The sequence below is a fragment of the Manis javanica genome, chromosome X, assembly GCF_040802235.1.
Source record: "Manis javanica isolate MJ-LG chromosome X, MJ_LKY, whole genome shotgun sequence".
Lineage (NCBI taxonomy): Eukaryota > Metazoa > Chordata > Mammalia > Pholidota > Manidae > Manis > Manis javanica.
This window is the reverse complement of record NC_133174.1, coordinates 82,906,627-82,925,531: the sequence shown is the minus strand read 5'-3', so window position 1 is coordinate 82,925,531 and position 18,905 is coordinate 82,906,627. Positions and strand designations below refer to the sequence as shown.

The following is an 18,905-nucleotide window of genomic DNA, read 5'->3' as shown; positions in this document are numbered from 1 at the left end:
AACCCCAACATTGTTCAAGGGTCAACTGTATATATAGATCCAAATGTTGCAAGTTCTTCTTAATAAATTCTGGGTGTTTATGCCAGAAGAAACAACCAGATTATTTATTATAATCCTTTCAAAGTAATTTGTGAAACAATAATAAATTAACATGGGGATATGTGTATTGCATCAGGGAAAATAAAACCAGGTTTCAATAGCAAAGATCTAAGCCATGGGTAAAAAGAATGATCAAACAGAATGTGATTACCCATAATTGGTAGTTTACATTGAATACCTCATAATTAGGGCATCTATAACTTAAAAAGAACTAATGAAAAAGATGTTGGCTGGCTAAATTTTTGTAGACACAAAATTTTATTTTTAAAACTCAGGTAGAATTTAGGTAAATATTAGATAGAATTTTTTGATCAATATTCCTAAATCTGTTTTAAGCTTAAGCTTTGTTTTATCATGTCTGCTCCAAACAAAAAACAATGAAACATTAAATAAAAAAGTAACTATGTTGAATAGACAGTAGTAGTTTAATAAAAAATTCAATTAAAAAATTCACCCTTTGGGGATTTTATAGAAGAGATAATATTGTTCTCAATTTTGACTTTCTTTTAAACAATTGATGTTTAAAGTTGTTTCAAGTATTACATTACTTTCAGGAATATAAGAATGTTATTCAGAAATAAGATGGAAATAAGTAGGACAGTGAAAAAATGGTAATGTAGAATGTGATTGAATGAAAAAATTGATAAAATGTATTTTCATCGAATTAATTATAAAGTTATGAGAAAAATTCTAGTTTCCACTTTGATATGTAAAGAGCTTGAAAATCATCACTTGCAACCTTACAACCTGAAAATCAATTACTTTTCCTGGACCTAGCAGAGAACTGAGGTTGCAAGGCAAACTGCCAGCCCAAAATCTGAAGGTAGGCAAAACCAGAACCACAGGTGGCATCTGCATACCTGGAGCAGAAACTAGTCATAAATTAGTGAAAACACTTAACTGGTAATTTTTATGAATTACTTGAAGCTAAGTGTAGACTATCCTGAGAGTGAAAAACTCCTGAGGATCTGCATTTCTAGGTAAGATCCCACAATTTTGTTTACTTTACCTACATGAAGTCCACCAGGTTCTCATGGTGAAGATCTGGGAGAATCCCCTCATAGCTCTGATGGGGGAGGGGAAGAGTTATCATCGTAAAATACACCAGAATTCTTGTGCATAATAGAGGCCTACTCTCCAGAAGAAAAGAATTTACCAAAGTTATCTCTGTTAGAGAAAGAACACTTCTTCCACTCCAGCCCCCAAGAGTTGTCTTGTCTCACCTAAGAGGTGAGTGCAGAGAGCTATACCACTTGAGAAATACTTGTAAGGATCAGAGCCCTGAGATGCAGACCCTCTAAAAGACAAAATTTTAAACCTAAGATTATGGAATGCTCTAACTCCTCCATACCTTACCACCACAACCAACAGTATTGAAAATATTCCAATAAAAATTATTGGATAACAGTTGAAAAGAGTCACAAGACAGATTCCCTGAGGAGGAGGACTTAGGGAACCCAATGTCAAGAGAGGAGACAAAAACAAGGACATTGTGGAACTGAAGTCTCTGGCACCTATAGATACAGCAAATATTAAGCACAGCCCAAATGCTATCCACATTAACATAAAACCTTAAACTAAAGGCCTATTTATTTCAATTCCTATTACTCAATTACAACATGCCAGTATGGAGAAATTTGAAGTTCCTATGGCCAGGATCCTCACATGAACTTAAATTACTTGATGATTTAACTGGCCTGCTGCTAGGCTACTGCTTCCACACCCTAGGCATTAAGCTATTATTGACTGAGTCACTACATAAAGAGCTCTGCCCAGTGCTCTGGGCAGAGGCAGAGATGGCGGTGAATTTCAGACTGTAGACTATTGGATGCAGACGTGATTCTAGTACTTACCCTGTTACTGGGAGAATAAAGCTGGGTAATAAACCCTTTTACCTCAAGAACATTCCATTGTCATTCCTCAGTCTCACTGAATCCTTAGTGAACTTACCTGGGGCTGAAACCCATTGGCAAGTTACCCAGCTTTTAACAAAAAGTAACAAAGTATGCCAAAAGGCAAGCAAAATTACAGTCTTCAGAGACAAAGAAACCATCAGAACCAGATTAAGATATTATACAGATGTTGGAATTCTCAATCAAGGAATTTTAAATGGCTGATTAATATGTTAAGGATTCTAATGGAAAAAAAAGTAGGCAATATGCAAATGTTCAAAAAACTGAATGACCCATATTTTCTGGATGTCAACACTATTAGATACCTACTGATTTGTATGTTTTCCATTTGCACTGGCCAAAATTCTTCTCCCCGCCAAAACCAAAACCAAATAGGTCAGAAAGAAACCTAATAGACAACAAAATGAAGTAAATTAAAAGGAGAAAAAAAAAATTAAGGCACATTTAAATTAATATAGGAGTGAAACAATTAAGTGCTATCTCCTTGATTTATGTGGGCCACAATTTTGGCTCTGTGATTTACAGAAAACAACACAAAGAAGGAAACAGCAGTAGCATCTTTTGCTTTCCTTCCATTTATCTGATTATTCCTTTCTGATACAGCATGTTTAATTTGCATTTCCTATTAACTCTTACCTGTCCTGGAAAAAAAAAGTGCAACCATATAATTTTACCAATTTATTCAACCTGAAGGGAAATATATGTGTATGTCTTCATAGTGTTGACCAACTGAAACTTTCTCTGACAATAATCCTTTGCAATATATTTGGATTTAAAAATCTTTCTGCCTCATATATTTATTCATATTAAAAACTAGTGATACAAAATAACCTGGAATAAAGAAAATATTGAGGTTATTTAATCTGCTGACCTTATCATCCACTTCCACAGCTAACAATCAAATGTAAATGGATTTTCTTGAATGAAGACTTTGCTTACTGAATAATTCCACATAAATTTAAGTTGCTTTTTAGAGAGTTTGCAGATACTTCTTTCTTACTCCCAAGGCACAGATGTTTTTCCTTAATAGAAGATGTTTGAGGTCATCAAATACCAGCTGATTCATCCAAAATCTCTCCAGAAAGCACTTCTTACTAGTTATGCAGACTCTCTTATTTTCCCATTGTCCCTTATAAATTTTTGGCATTGTTGATTCAAAATATGACTTCTAGAAATAGTAATATTTGTTACTATATTTTTTTAAAGGTATATAAAATTATTTATTGACCACTGTTTACCAGTTATTTACAATAAAGTAAACAATATACAGTTGGGTAACAGTCTGATCACGACAAAGTTACTGTTTTTCCTGGCTTCTGCTGAACCAGTAACCTGAATACTGAGACTGACCTACATATAAGGAATGAATTGGGGTAAAGAAAAACATGCAGGTCAAGAGTTTATATTACAAAAGCTTGTTTACTCATTTATTCTGGTAGGTCCTAAGTTGCCAACATCTCTTAACTGATTAGGTTTCCACGAATGGAGTCTCAGACATTCCATGAGTCATGATCAATATAGTGTAGGGATTTCAACTTCTTGTCTAGTTTTTTTCATTTGGATGGGGAGGTTGTTGGTAGCAATTAACATTTTCCTATATGGGACTCTAAATAAATTTGGGATTTGCATGTCTGTAAATATGGATTCTCATATAGTTACTTTTAAATGTCCACTTAATTATAACATTATCTATTTAATCTGAAAGGCTATGGCTTCAGGAAATCTTTCAACTTAACCTGAAGTGATTTATTTTTAGGTTACTCAAAATCATAGCATCCCATAAATATGGGCTTATCCATGGTTGTGAAATGCTTTTTGTTTTGGTGAATGTTTTTTAAAAAGAAAATTAAAAAACCATTTATGTGTGTATTTTGTGTACACACACAAAAAAAAACCAATAGAAAAAAACTCAGAAAGGTCCTTAGGCATGAATGAAACACAAGTTCTCATTACCTACAGCATTTAGAAAAACTGTTATCTAATGCAGAGAAAATAATATACCATGATATCAAAATGTTCTTTTCTGATAAAGGAAGCCACTACAGAAAGCTTTTATTTGTTCAAAGTAAGCAGTGCTATACAAAAAAACAACATAACTCCCCTGCCCCACAAAACTCAAAAACTCCCCAAATACCACTTTAAAATGAACATATCTAACTTGATTTTCAAGAGAGTGTAGTTATTTCTCCACACTAGTAAGTCAAAAAAACAAGACCTGGGTTTTATATATATGTATAAATATATATAAAAAGCAATGCAAACACAATTACTGAGCTTCATCTTCTGGACACGAATGCCAAGTTAGTCTCTCTTCATAAAAAGCAATTACAATTTGAGGACACTTTATATTTGCCTCCTTCGCGAGCACCAAGTCTGCCTCATCTGAATCTTTCCATTTCTTAAGAAACATTAATTCTCCACTGCTGTCTGTGGCACCAATTATTCGTTCAGGATCAAGACCTCTGGCAAAGCCTCTTGGTTTATCAGCAGCATCTCTTTTCTTCTTTGATTTGCTATCATCAGATTCACTGTCAGATAAAGATTTTCTTTTTGTACCATCTTTTTCTTTACCAGCTTTTTGAGAATTAAGAAATGCTTCAATTAACTCTGGACAATCTAAATTTTCTTCAGGTTCCCTAGTATTGTCAGCATCTGTAAATCCCTTCCACTTCAGGAAATACTCCACCTTGCCATTCACTACATGTCGGTCTAGTACTTTTTCCACCACAAATTCTTCAGGCTCTGCCTCTTCAACTTTTTTACTCTTCCCATTCTGTTTTTTCCCCATTTTTTGCAATGTAGTTTCATTGGAGGCCATTTTTTATTGCAGACTTGAAGAGCTATTATTCACTGCCTCCGAGCTGCTCCGGATCCCTGCTCTGCGGCGTCTCCTGCCCGGAGCGCCTCAACCTCGAGCCACATCTGAGGGGGAGGAGGCTGGGGCTGTTACTATGTTTTATAATAATAAATGTCTTGCTTGGGCTTCTGGCTATACAGGCTATTAAATCCTTTAAGCCAATTTGGCAAAAGTTAATGATAATTATAAATTACATTTTTCTTTGTATCTTGAAGGAATCTACTATTTCTCCTCAAAGTTTTCTTCTCTTCACCCCCTTTCTTATTCTCCCTTTCATGTATGTATAACATTAAAATCCTTTTACCTGGCACTGCAGGGTGAATTCTGTGTGAAGAGTACTTACTCAAGTACCAATTTCACTTTGGAAATATCATAAGAGTATATCTTTTGTAGTTGTGCAACTAATTCCCAACATTGACAGTATGTCACCAAGTAAGTCACTCTCTCTTTGTACTAAGAAAGTGACTCATACTATCTCTAGCTAAACACCTGGAGGGATGCCTACCAGCAAGCAATGGGAGAAGAGATAGCTACGCGTGGTAATTCCTAAGTGTGATTTTTCTCCCTTAATTATGTTCTTTCCTACCAAATTTCTCAGTAACAATGATAGGGGAAAAAACACCCTGAAATGCGTGAAGGGCGGTTTCTTTAAAAATACATTCCACTAATGCCACTGAAAGGAGGGAAGTCTTTACTGTCACATGTATGCATCCTTCAAAATTGTCTACAAAGTAATTAAAGCTATTACTACAGTCATAATTCTAGTTTAAATTTTGCTATCACCAGTCCAATGTGTAAATATATGTTTATTTTAAAATGTTAAAAGATAGGCTTTTAAAGTGCTGGGGAGAGATAAATATTTCACACTTTAAAGCATAAGTCTTGAATAAGCAATTTCTTGGCATTGATTTTCAGTAAATACAAATGTTAAGAGTCCATTAATTGAAATAGAATAAGCACAAGCAAAATGGGGTAAAGCAATTAACTAAGAGTAATGTGAATCAAATAGACTTAAGAACCATATCTTCACCTTGAGTTTAGCCATTGCTACTTTTAACCCAATTATTAACAAAGCATGATTTCAATACAATTCATCTGTTGCAATTTTATGGACCACAGAGTTTGAAATCTTTTTTATTCCTGAGCTAGTGGGGAAAAACACTGCACAGCTCTATCATTTCAACCAAATCACATTCTCTCTTATTATCATTTTCTTGCATTGTTATGCTATTTTTCCATTTATATACTTAATTCAGAAGGCTTTCATCACCAACACAGAATTTATTCATGAATCAAAATAGTTACAGCAAAAATAAAAAGTTCTTTAATATTCCTCTACTTCTTGAACTCAGAGCAATTAACAGTGGGGAAGTTGAACGTTTTGATGTGGCTTTTAAACAGATTGTCGAACCAAGCTCTGAGCATAAATATTGTGTGGTATGCTTGTGTTTTCCTCTGCTGAACTATGACAACAACAGTCATATTATTGGATGACACATAATTTATGTTAAACCTAAAACCCATTTGGTGTTGTAAATAACATCTTTCAAATTGGTCCTCCATGATTAAAATTTCTACAACCAAAGGAAATCACGATAGCAAAATAAATTCTACTAAAATATTTTAAAACTTATTTCAGAATAGTAAATGATATCTATTTCCCCTGGTCCTCAGGAATTACATAACATACCATATATTACTGTAATGCTAACATTTCCCAGCTTAAATTTTTTCACTCTAAATATAGTAGAGTACATTGTAAAAAATATTTTAATGCTAAACTGCTTTCAGACAGATAAAATCTATATAGGTTTATATAAAAATAGAATCCTATAAACAACAGTAATGAACACGGCATTTCTCGCAATTACCTGTATTCTAGTGCAACATGGCAAGTGCTAACATTGAGTGCTTCTTCTGCCTTCTCTATGCATTTAATAATGCAAATTAATTTCTATGAATCCAGCTTTACATAACTGAGAAGTTTGAGAATTTACTGTAAAAAGAAAAAACCTACAGTAATTGGTAAAAGTCCAACATGTTGCAAAGTAATAATGATATGGGGAAATTTTTTATAGCCGAAATTAATATTCTGGTGAACAAATGTTAAAACATCTAAGATGTTCTGTCTCACTCACAGATATGGAAAATTATTTCTGGATATCAATGAGACACTTTTTTCATGTGTCAGTTTGGCAAAATTTAAAATATATTGATAGTATTCGGTGTATGCAACACTGCAGGGAAAGTGCAAGCTCATATACACCTAGTGAGATGGCAAGCTAGTTTGTCCTTTGTGTCAGGCAATTTTGCAGTTATTTACCAATTTACCAATATATTTTTAAAAGTATATATAGTAAGGGAAGGTTAAAAGGAGAAGGAAATTTGATACATGCAATAAGCATACATGAAAATTTTTGTTATCAAAACTATATAAATACTATGTAAACAAATAAGAACTTAAGAATTTAAGTAGATAAATTGACAATATTTATGAACAGGTAATCCACAGAAGAAAAAAACAACATAAATAGCAAATCTCAACCTTATTAATAAACCAGTAAGTGTACATAAAAAACAAAAATAGGTACCATTGTGTACATATCAGAATTGAAAAATTAAAATTAAAAATATGAGAGAGTAAACATAATAGTGTTCACTTATTCTCTTAATAATTCAAATATATAATGAAAACATAGCCCACCCTTTCATTCAACAATTCCATTGTTTCTATGACAGATACACTAGTCATAGAGCATTACAACGTATGTTCAAGAATACTCATTGCAGCATCATCTGTTTCAGCCAAAAACTGGACATTACCTTAACAGCTATCAACAGGGAAACTCAATTGTGGTTCATTAATGCATTAGAATACTATGCAGCCCTGATAAGTAATAAGCTAGATCTACTGTTTTTAATGTAGAAAACTCTGCAAGACATATTTTAAGTGAAAAAACAAAGCACATACATCTGTTTATATCATTTCCCATTTGTGTAATATTTTTGAAATCATTTATTCTCATATGCATAAATGCTGGTACATGGATTTGGTGTAGGAAGAAAACAGAAAAAGCTATTAACAAAAGTTCTCTGTAGTAAGAGGTCATTTTGAGCAGTGAAGAGAGATGCTAAGGGAAACACTGACTTTTCCTTTAATGCCTTACAGTGGTGTTTAAATATTTCACAATGTACATGCATCACTTTAATTTTTAATATAGCTGGTATTATACATATAAATATATGTACTTTTTATTTTGTATCATTAATCTACAATTACATGAGGAACATTATGTTTACTAGACTCCCCCCATCACCAAGTCCCCCCCACAAATCGCATTACAGTCACAGTCCATCAGAGTAGTAAGATGCTGTAGAATCACTACTTGTCTTCTCTGTGTTGAACAGCTCTCGCCATGCCCCCCCCACATTATACATGCTAATTGTAATGCCCCCTTTCTTTCTGCACTCACCCTTATCCCTCCCTTCCCACACATCCTCCCCATTCCCTTTCCCCTTGGTAACTGTTAGTTCATTTTTGGGTTTGGTGTACCTGCTGCTGTTTTGTTCCTTCATTTTTTTCTTTGTTCTTATACTCCACATATGAGTGAAATCATTTGGTACTTGTCTTCCCCTGCCTGGCTTATTTCACTAAGCATAATACCCTCTAGCTCCACCCATGTTGTTGCAAATGATAGGATTTGTTTTCTTCTTATGGTTGAATAATATTCCATTCTGTATATGTACCCATCTTCTTTATCCACTCATCTACTGATGGACACTTAGGTTGCTTCCATTTTTTGGCTATTGTAAATAGTGCTGCTATAAACATAGGGGTGCATATGTCTTTTTCAAACTGGGCTGCTGCATTCTTAGGGTAAATTCCTAGAAGTGGAATTCCTGGGTCAAATGGGATTTCTATTTTGAGCTCTTTGAGGGACTTCCATATTGTTTTCCACAATGGTTGAACTAATTTACATGCCCACCAGCAGTGTAGGAGGGTTCCCCTTATTCCACAACCTCGCCAACACTTGTTTGTCTTTTGGATGGTGGCAATCCTTACTGGTGTGAGGTGATATCTCATTGTGTTTTTAATTTGTATTTCTCTGATGACTAGCGATGTGGAACATCTTTTCATGTGTCAGTTGGCCATCTGAATCTCTTATTTGGAGAACCGTCTGTTCAGCTCCTCTGCCCATTTTTTAATTGGATTGTTTGCTTTTTGTTTGTTGAGGTGTGGGGGCTCTTGATATATTTTGGATGTCAACCCTTTATCGGATCTGTCATTTATGAATATATTCTCCCATACTGTAGGATGCCGTTTTGTTCTATTGATGGTGTCCTTTGCTGTACAGAAGCTTTTCAGCTTGATATAGTCCCACTTGTTCATTTTTGCTTTTGTTTCCCTTGCACGGGGAGATATGTTTATTAAGAAGTCATTCATGTTTACATCCAAGAAATTTTTGCCTATGTTTTTTTCTCAGAGTTTTATGGTTTCATTACTTACATTCAGGTCTTTGATACAATTCGAGTTTACTTTTGTGTATGGGGTTAGACAGTGATCCAGTTTTATTCTCTTATATGTAGCTGTCCAGATTTGCCAGCACCAACTGTTGAAGAGACTGTCATTTCCCCATTGTATATCCATGGCTCCTTGACCATATATGTATGGGTTAATGTCTAGAATCTCTATCCTGTTCGGCTGCTCTGTGGCTCTGTTCTTGTGCCAGTACCAAATTGTCTTGATTACTGTGGCTTTGTAGTAGAGCTTGCAGTTGGGGAGCGCAATCCCCCCACACTTTATTCTTCTTTCTCTGGGTTGCTTTGGCTATTTGTGGTCTTTGGTGTTTCCATATGAATTTTTGAACTATTTGTTCCAGTTCGTTGAAGAATGCTGTTGGTTATGTGATAGGGATTGCATCGAATCTGTATATTGCTTTGGGCAGGATGGCCATTTTGACGATATTAATTATTCCTAGCCAAGAGCATGGGATAAGTTTCCATTTGTCAGTGTCCTCTTTAATTTCTCCTAAGAATGTCTTATAGTGTTCAGAGTATAGGTCTTTCACTTAATTGGTTAGGTTTATTCCTAAGTATTTTACTCTTTTTGATGCAATTTTGAATGGAATTGTTTCCCTCATTTCTCTTTATATTAGTTCATTGTTAGCGTATAGGAAAGTCACAGATTTCTGTGTATTACTTTTGTAACCTGTAACTTTGCTGAATTCCGATATTAGTTCTAGTAGTTTCATAGTGGAGTCTTTAGAGATTTTTATGTACAATATGATGTCATCTGCAAATAGTGACAGTTTAACTTCTTTACCAATCTGGATTCCATGTACTTCTTTGTTTTGTCTAATTGCCATGGCTAGCACCTCCAGTACTATGTTGAATGACAGTGGGGAGAGTGGGCATCCCTTTCTTTTTCCTGATCTCAGAGGAAAAGCTTTCAGTTTCTTGCTGTTTAGTGTGATGTTGGCTGTGGGTTTATCATATATGGCCTTTATTATGTTGAGGTACTTGCCCTCTATACCCATTTTGTTGAGAGTTTTTATCATCAATGGATGTTGAATTTTGTCAAATGCTTTTTCAGCATCTATGGAGAGGATTATGTGGTTTTTGTCCTTATTTTGTTTATGTGGTGGATAATGTTGATTGATTTTCAAATGTTGTACCATTCTTGCATCCCTGGGATGAATCCCACTAGGTCATGGTGTATGATCCTCTTGATGTATTTTTGAATTTGGTTTGCTAATATTTTGTTGAGTATTTTTCCATCTATGTTCATCAGGGATATTGCTCTATAAGTTTTTTTTTGGTGGGGACTTTGCCTGTTTTTAGCATTAGGGTGTTGCTCACTTTATAGAATGAGTCTGGAAGTATTCCCTCTTCTTCTGTTTTTTGGAAAATTTTAAGGATAAATGGGTATTGTGTCTTCTCTGTATGTCTGATAAAATTCTGACATAAATCCATCTGACCCAGGGTTTTTGCTCTTGAGTAGTTTTTTGATTACCACTTCAATTTCATTGCTGGTAATTGGTCTGTTTAGATTCTCTGTTTCTCCTGGGTCAGTCTTGGAAGGTTGTATTTTTCTAGGAAGTTGTCCATTTCTTCTAGGTTTTCCAGCTTGTTAGCATATAGATTCTCCTAGTATTCTCTAATGATTCTTTGTATTTCTGTGGGGTCCATTGTGATTTTTCCTTTCTCGTTTCTGATTCTGTTGGTGTGTGTAGATTCTCTTTTTCTCTTAATAAGTCTGGCTAGGGGCTTATCTATTTTGTTTATTTTCTCAAAGAACAACCTCTTGATTTTGATGTTTTTTTCTACTGTTTTACTGTTCTCAAATTTATTTATTTCTTCTCTGATCTTTAGTATGTCCCTCCTTCTGCTGATTTTGGGCCTCATTTGTTCTTCTTTTTCCAATTTCAATAATTGTGACTTTAGAGTATTCATTTGGAATTGTTCTTCCTTCTTTAAATAGGCCTGGATTGCTATATACTTTCCTCTTAGAACTGCCTTTGCTGCATCCCACAGTAGTTGGGGCTCTCTACTATTGTTATCATTTGTCTCCATATATTGGTTGATCTCTATTTTAATTTGGTCATTGATCCATTGATTATTTAGGAGCATGTTGTTAAGCCTCCATGTATTTGTGAGCCTTTTTGCTTTCTTTGCCAATTTATTTCTAGTTTTATGCCTTTGTGGTCTGAAAAGTTGGTTGGTAGGATTTCAATCTTTTGGAATATACTGAGGCTCTTTTTGTGGCCTAGTATGTGGTCTGTTCTGGAAAATGTTCCATGTGCACTTGAGAAGAATGTGTATTCTGCTGCTTTTGGGTGTAGAGTTCTGTAGATGTCCACTAGGTCCATCTGTTCTAGTGTGTTTTTCAGTGCCTCTGTGTTCTTACTTATTTTCTGCCTGGTTGATCTGTCCTTTGGAGTGAGTGGTATGCTAAAGTCTCTTAAAATGAATGTATTGCATTCTATTTCCTCCTTTAATTCTGTTAGTGTTTGTTTCACATATGTTGGTGCTCCTGCATTGGGTGCATATATATTTATAATGGTTATATCCTCTTGTTGGACTGACCCCTTTGTCATTATGTAATGTCCTTCTTTATCTCTTGTTTCTTTCTTTGTTTTGAAATATATTTTGTCTGATACTGGTACTGCAACACCTGATTTTTCTCCCTACTGTTTGCATGAAATATCTTTTTCCATCCCTTAACTTTTAGTGTGTGTATGTCTTTGGGTTTGCGGTGTGTCTCTTGTAAGCAGCATATAGATGGATCTTGCTTTTTTATCCATTCTGTTACTCTGTGCCTTTTGATTGATGCATTCAGTCCATTTACATTTAGGGTGATTATTGTACTTATTGCCATTGCAGGTTTTAGATTAATGGTTGCCAAAGATTCAAGGGTAGCTTCTTTACTATCTATCCGTCTATCTTAACTCACTTATTAAGCTATTATAAACACAGTGTGATGATTCTTTATTTCTCTCCCTTCTTATTCCTCCTCCTCCATTCTTTATATGTTAGGTGTTTTATTCTGTACTCCTTTGTGTTTCCTTTGACTGCTTTTGTGAGTGGTTGGTTTTATTTTTTGCCTTTAGTTAGTATTTGGTTGGCCTACTTTCTTTGGTGTGATTTTATCTTCTCTGGTGCCATCTATTTTGCCTTATGTGTCCTTCCATCTAGAACAGTCCCTTTAAAATATCCTGTAGAGGTGATTTGTGGGAGGCAAATTCCCTCAACTTTTGTTTGTCTGGAAATTGTTTAATGACTCCTTCATATTTAAATGATAATCATGCTGGATATAGTATTCTTGGCTCAAGCCTGTTCTGTTTCATTGCATTAAATATATCATGCCATTCTCTTCTGGCCTGTAAGGTTTCTGTTGAGAAGTCTGATGATAGCCTGATGGGTTTTCCTCTGTAGGTGACCTTTTTCTCTGTCAGGCTACCTTTAATATTCTGTCCTTGTCCTTGATCTTTGCCATTTTAATTATTATGTGTCTTGGTGTTGTCCACCTTGGGTCCCTTGTGTTGGGAGTTCTGTGGTCTTCCATGGTCTGAAAGACTGTTTCCTCCCCCAGTTTGGGGAAGTTTTTGGCAATTATTTCTTCAAAGACACTTTCTATCCCTTTTTCTCTCTCTTCTTCTTCTGGTACCCCTCTAATGCAAATATTGTTCTGTTTGGATTGCTCACACAGTTCTCTTAATATTCTTTCATTCCTGGAGATTCCTTTATCTTTCTCTGCCTCAGCTTCTCTGTGTTCCTTTTCTCTGATTTCTATTGCATTAATGGCCTATTGCACCTCATTCAGTGTGCTCTTAAGTCCTTCCAGAGATTGTTTTATTTCTGTATTCTCCCTCCTAACTTTATCCTTTAGCTCTTGTATATTTCTCTGCAGGTCCTTCAGCATGGTTATGACCTTTATTTTGAATTGTTTTTCAGGAAGATTGGTGAAATCTATCTCCCCAGGCTCCTTCTTAGGGGTTGTCTGGATGATTCTGGACTGGATTAGATTATTCTGCCTTTTCATGGCTATAGAGGTAGTCTTATGCAGGTCACGTGTGTGTTAGCTAGGAGAACAAAGTCCCTTCCTGCTTGCTGGTCACCTTGCCCTCCTCAGAGCAGCTCCTGGTTTTATTTCCTGAGCTGCCGTGGGCAGGGTAGCCTTCAGGGCATCCCAGAGCCCTGTGGGGAGGGGCAGGCACACCTGGTGTGCTCTCCTGAGAGAACGGTGACTCTTGGCACCCTGTCCCAGTTTCCTCTCTCTGTACAGACTGGCAGGGCCTCTGAGTCTGGCCCAGCTGCGGAGGTGGTTCTGGGCAGTTGTTGTGTGCACAGCCACTCTCAGGCTGCTCCCCTGCTATGGTGGGGCCTTGCTGGTGGAGGAATGGATGGGAGGCTGTTTATCGCTGTGAGGGTCTTCAGAGCTGTGCTGTCTCCTAGGGGTCTGAATTTCCCTGGGATTTCCAGCTGCTGGGCTGTGTGTGCTGGTACTCTTCCATCCAGCTGTGTGGCTCCTGTCCCTTTACGACTTTGAAAAAGCACTCACTTTTCTTTTGTCCCATGGGCACTGGCTGTGGGGACCCACTTGCAGATTTTACTGTTCTGTTTCCCTAGTATTCAGCACACCATGCACTGTGTGTCTGCACTCCCAGTGAGGATAACTAGGGCTGGGTATTTAGCAGTCCTGGGCTCCCACTCTCTCCCTGCTCTGACTCCTCTCCTCCTACTGGTGGGTTCTGGTGGGAGGAGCACTCGGGTCTTGCCAGGCCATGGCTAGTATCTTACCCCCTTTGTGAAGTGCTGGGTTCTCGCAGGTGTAGATGTAGCCTGGCTGTTGTACTGTATCTTCTGGTCTCTCTTTTAGGAATAGTTGTATTTGTTGTATTTTCAAAAATATATATGGTTTTAGGAGGAGATTTCCATTGCCCTACTCATGCCACCATCTTGGCTCCTCTCTCCATCACTGGTATTATATTTTAAGTGATATTATGGCTCTTTTTATTTTCTTTTTTATTCTAAACCCCAAAATAATGTTTTTTGTAATAAAAAGTAAAGCAGAGATAAAAAAAAAAGAAGATAACAACTAAAACTCTGTCTACAAGAAGAAAAAACAATTGGTAACCTTATTCATTTAGTTATTACAATTATTTTCTTAAGAAAAGAAACAGAGAAACCACTTATTTACCAGAATGGACTGTTCTGAGAATATGAAAGTCAATGAAGTTTCTTCTAACCATGAAGACTAAAACCTATGTCCTTCCTTGTTCAGGCCAAAGGCAACTGAATCTTGAAAGGGTTCACAGACTTTGTGAAATCATATCCACTATTTGCATGTATGTGCATGATTCTGAAGAAAGTTTCATAGCTTGAATATGATTAGAAAACTATCCAATATTAATATTAGCACTTACTGAATTGTTTAGGGCTGTCAGGTATGGTGCTAAGTGTTTTGCATTGCTTATGTCATTTGAACTTCAAAACAATCCAACAAGGTAGATATTATCATTATACACATTTACCCAAAGGAAGAAACTTGATGGAGGATGAGTATGTAACTGCCTCAAAGTTACAACCAAACACCATCCTGTCATACACATCTTTAGTCTTCATAGGAAGTGTTGGGGGCAATAACAGCATATTATTTCCATGCTGTGTTACAACCACTCATTTCTGTCCCTTAAAATTCTTCAGTTTTGTATTTGCTTAGAGAAAATGGCAGAGGCCAGAGTTGACGCTATTATATGTAGTTAAATCCACTCCCTAATACCTGCCTACCTTGGCCATACTAGATGGAGAAGTAGAACTTAGTGATTGGTTTCAAAGACCATCCTATTTCCCAGCCACACACAGTTCTACTTAAACTCTGCTCAGGGAATAGATCCAAAGGTACGTAAATAGGAAGGCAGTAAGTTGCAGATTCTTTGCAGCTACATTATTCATTTTTTTTCTAAAAAAAAAAATCATTCACTTTAAAAAAGAATAAGTTTCCTATCCCTATACAGACAACTTTAAGATAAATAACAAATGGTAGTGTATTTTTACTATAGATTAAAATGAAGTTATAGTAAGGCTAAATCTCTTATATAGATTTTTGTTAATTAACAAAGAGAGTGGACATAATAGAAAATGTCTTTCTACATTTCTTTGTGATCCAGCTAAAGACAACTTCTCTATACAGCCAATTTGAGCATAAATGAAGGTAGATTGAAAGTCCATTCATTCAGTCATTCGTTTATTTCAGAAGCTGGTATAATATGTATTTTAAAATCTGTTTCTGTCTTCTTTCATAACTTGATTCCTCTGAGGGTAGAAATATAACTTCATGGATTTTTTATTTAGGTATTAGAAAAAGTAGGTTAGGTCAGTAAGAAAGTATATGGATATCATATGGTATTTTTAAATTTCTTTTTATCAAAAGAAATTATGCTTTTAATATTAAAGGGTAAAACTTCAGTGAAGTCTTCTTAGTTAAATTCTGCCAGTATCTCCATTGTGCAGAATTAATTCTAATCATCATCTTAAAGATAAGCTAGTGAATCAAATGAATTACTCAGTCCTATTTACCATTTTTGAAAATTATGACTCAAAGTAGGAAAATTGAATCTTACCCAAAAAAAGGTGAAAATGTGAGTCGCTTTGATTTTTTTTTTTTGGTTAGATTTTATCTAGGAGACAAAGCTTTGCTTATCATTGAGTCTATTTTCCTGATTGCAATCTCATTTCACTTGCCCTTGATAAGACATGTTTTCAGTGACCTCCAGCTTGTTAAATATTCAGCAGAAAGTTTATGGACTTTCCCATAACCTTGATTAAAAGCCTTTTGGGAAACTAAATGCTGAAACAAGAACTTTATTTGAAAAGCAACTTGAGTGCTCCATGCTGATTTCTATTTCACTAATAGTACTTATAATCAGCAGTCACTGCATAAGATGAGGCCAGAGGTAAAATATGGAAAAGCAACCTTTCTTTTCTTATGAGCTACTGTAGGAGCGGACTAAATGAGGTATTTACAACTTGATTTAGCAGCCAGAAGAGATTTATTTTTAAACTCATGGGAGGAAGGCGTAAAGTGACTTATAAATTCATGTTCTACAAAATAAATAGCATGTATATATCTGACACATCTCTGCACAAACATATAAACTGATAGGTGTTTAAATACACACAGCTCATTGTGTTTCAAAGCAAGGGAAATAGGAGATTTGTAGATTTTAAAGTTGAAGATCTAGGTGGAAATTTATAATTCATCCTGATTTCATATGAAATTCAGGGAAATCTCAAGATATGAGAACGCTTCATTAACTCAAGACAGACAGTAATCCTCTGCCTAAATGTCTGAGTAAGTCATTTTTATCTTAAATTGGATAAAAATGAACTTGTTATATTTTATTAGTGATTTATGGTTTATCACTTCTTCAGTGTATTACATTTTTCTGGAAGATCTCTGTTATCAGTAACTCAGGGGCACTGTAACACAATTTCCTGGATTTAAATGTACTATTCACCTTTAATTAGAATCTATGAAAATCTAGTACATTTAGTTTTCAAACTGCCACAGTTTGAGTCTATTTTTTTCAGTCACATATATAAAATAAGTTACTAATGTCATTCATCATTATTATATCTCTGCCTTCAGTAAATGCTTAGAGTGGAAAAGGTAATCTAGAAGCTTAGAAGGAAATTTAGTTCTTACATAACATTTAAAAAATAGAAGTTAATATCAGAGTTTGATCTTAAGTTATAATTTTGCTATAACTTTCTTTCCTGTATTTATCTTTCCTTTAAAAAATAAGCTTCCTATCCGAGGTATTCATTTCTTTCATTATTTATGAATGATCTTTGCAAAACTTGCTCTTAATTTTCTATTGAGTGATAAAATAAACAGAAGAAGAGGGAAAAAATGTACAGATAACAACATTTAAGGCTTTATTAGTATTTTTAAAAAGTCCCATGAGATATCACTCAGTGGTTGAATTAAGGCATAAGCTCAGAGAAAAAATGACTTTGTTGTTGAATACTGAGTTATCAGGAAATAATGATAGTCTAACTATCATTCTATAGTACAAATAAAAATATGTATCAAGATACAATTTCTTGGTAGACTTAAAAAAACCTACTATCACATGACAGCCACCATCATTTCTATAGAAAACTTCAGAGTGCCTTGGGGTTTAAACATGACAAATAACCTAACCTGGATTAAAGTCCCAAGACCTTTATGTGCCTGAGTTAACAAATAATCCATTAAGCCAATGTGATGATAATGGCAGTGACCTCTGTTGTATTGTGTTTGTATGATAGGCATTAAAGGCATCAGAAATTGTATGTCAAACTCTATCAACAATTCACCATACCATCATATTACTGACCTGAGAACAAAATATGAGTTCTTTGAGCATACGTATGTGTTGAATTTCTTAGAAACTATATTGTAATAGGTTTTAAGATATATAAGTAATTTGGTTTCAGGGATATGCCAGATATATATGTAACATAAGTCTTTAATATAGTATTTCCAAGGGCTCTTTAGAACTTTACAGATCATTCCAGAAATAACAAAAAATACACAACATTATTTGAAAAATAGATATGTGTGTGTATTTGTGTTGTACATATAGAGTAGTAATTACTCCCAGTGAGAGAGTATGTTCATATAAGGGTATTCATTACTTTCTCTTACCCGTGCTATATACTCTAGGAAAAATACAATCATTAAACATTATTACTAGGCCTGTGCTGATGAATGAAGTAAATCTTTTCATAGTATACTAAAAAAGAAAGCAGTATGTAATTAATTTGGTCTTTAAGTACATACATCCTCCCTTTCGACTACCAATGAAATCTAGTGAAATAATCCTCTCTATTCACCAACCCACAGGTGGGAGGTAAGGCTTATCATTAACCCATAAAAAAGAGTAAGCCCTCAGCAGATTTGCAGCAAGAAAAAGTATATATTTTTTTTCCAACATTTGGCTAGAATGATATATTCTACAAGTAATAAAAAAGACTCTAAATGATGACTTAAATGTGTTTGTGTAACTTTTTGGCAGATGTATGAAATTATAAACACAGATTAATAGGAGTGCAATAGAATCAGTTGAAAACACAATGTTAATTGTTCATCTTGTATTCGTCAAAGAATCAATTGTTATTAAGAGAAGATCTAAGGAAAGCTGTAGGGAAAAAATAGCCAAACAGAAAGTCATACAAAGCCTTAAGCATTTCTCAGAAGATAGTGGGCCATGGTAGAATGGCATGTTTCATGAGGCAATTATGACAGATAATAGATGTAGAACAGTTAACATTTCACCAACAACTCAGCTTTCCAGCCTTAAAGCAGCACCAAACAGAGTGTCACCTCTATTTGTAAATAAATTAAACAGTACATGAAAAATAATAGTTATTTTTTAAAACATTTAAGTTACCTTTAAAATGTTAAGAAGGAAAAGAAACATTCGTCAAGTTATAATGATTGTTCTTAGGTAGTATCTTTTGCTTCAAGCACCCTATGGTTTATTAGA

General features: G+C 35.0%; 1 protein-coding gene and 1 pseudogene across 3 annotated transcripts in view; both read right to left on the bottom strand.

Moving 5' to 3' along the window:
• Positions 1 to 18,905, bottom strand: part of PCDH11X (protocadherin 11 X-linked) — a 797,150-nt gene that overhangs the window by 194,119 nt on the left and 584,126 nt on the right. The window lies entirely within an intron of this gene.
• LOC118967611 (chromobox protein homolog 3 pseudogene) lies at positions 4,167 to 4,938 on the bottom strand (annotated as a pseudogene).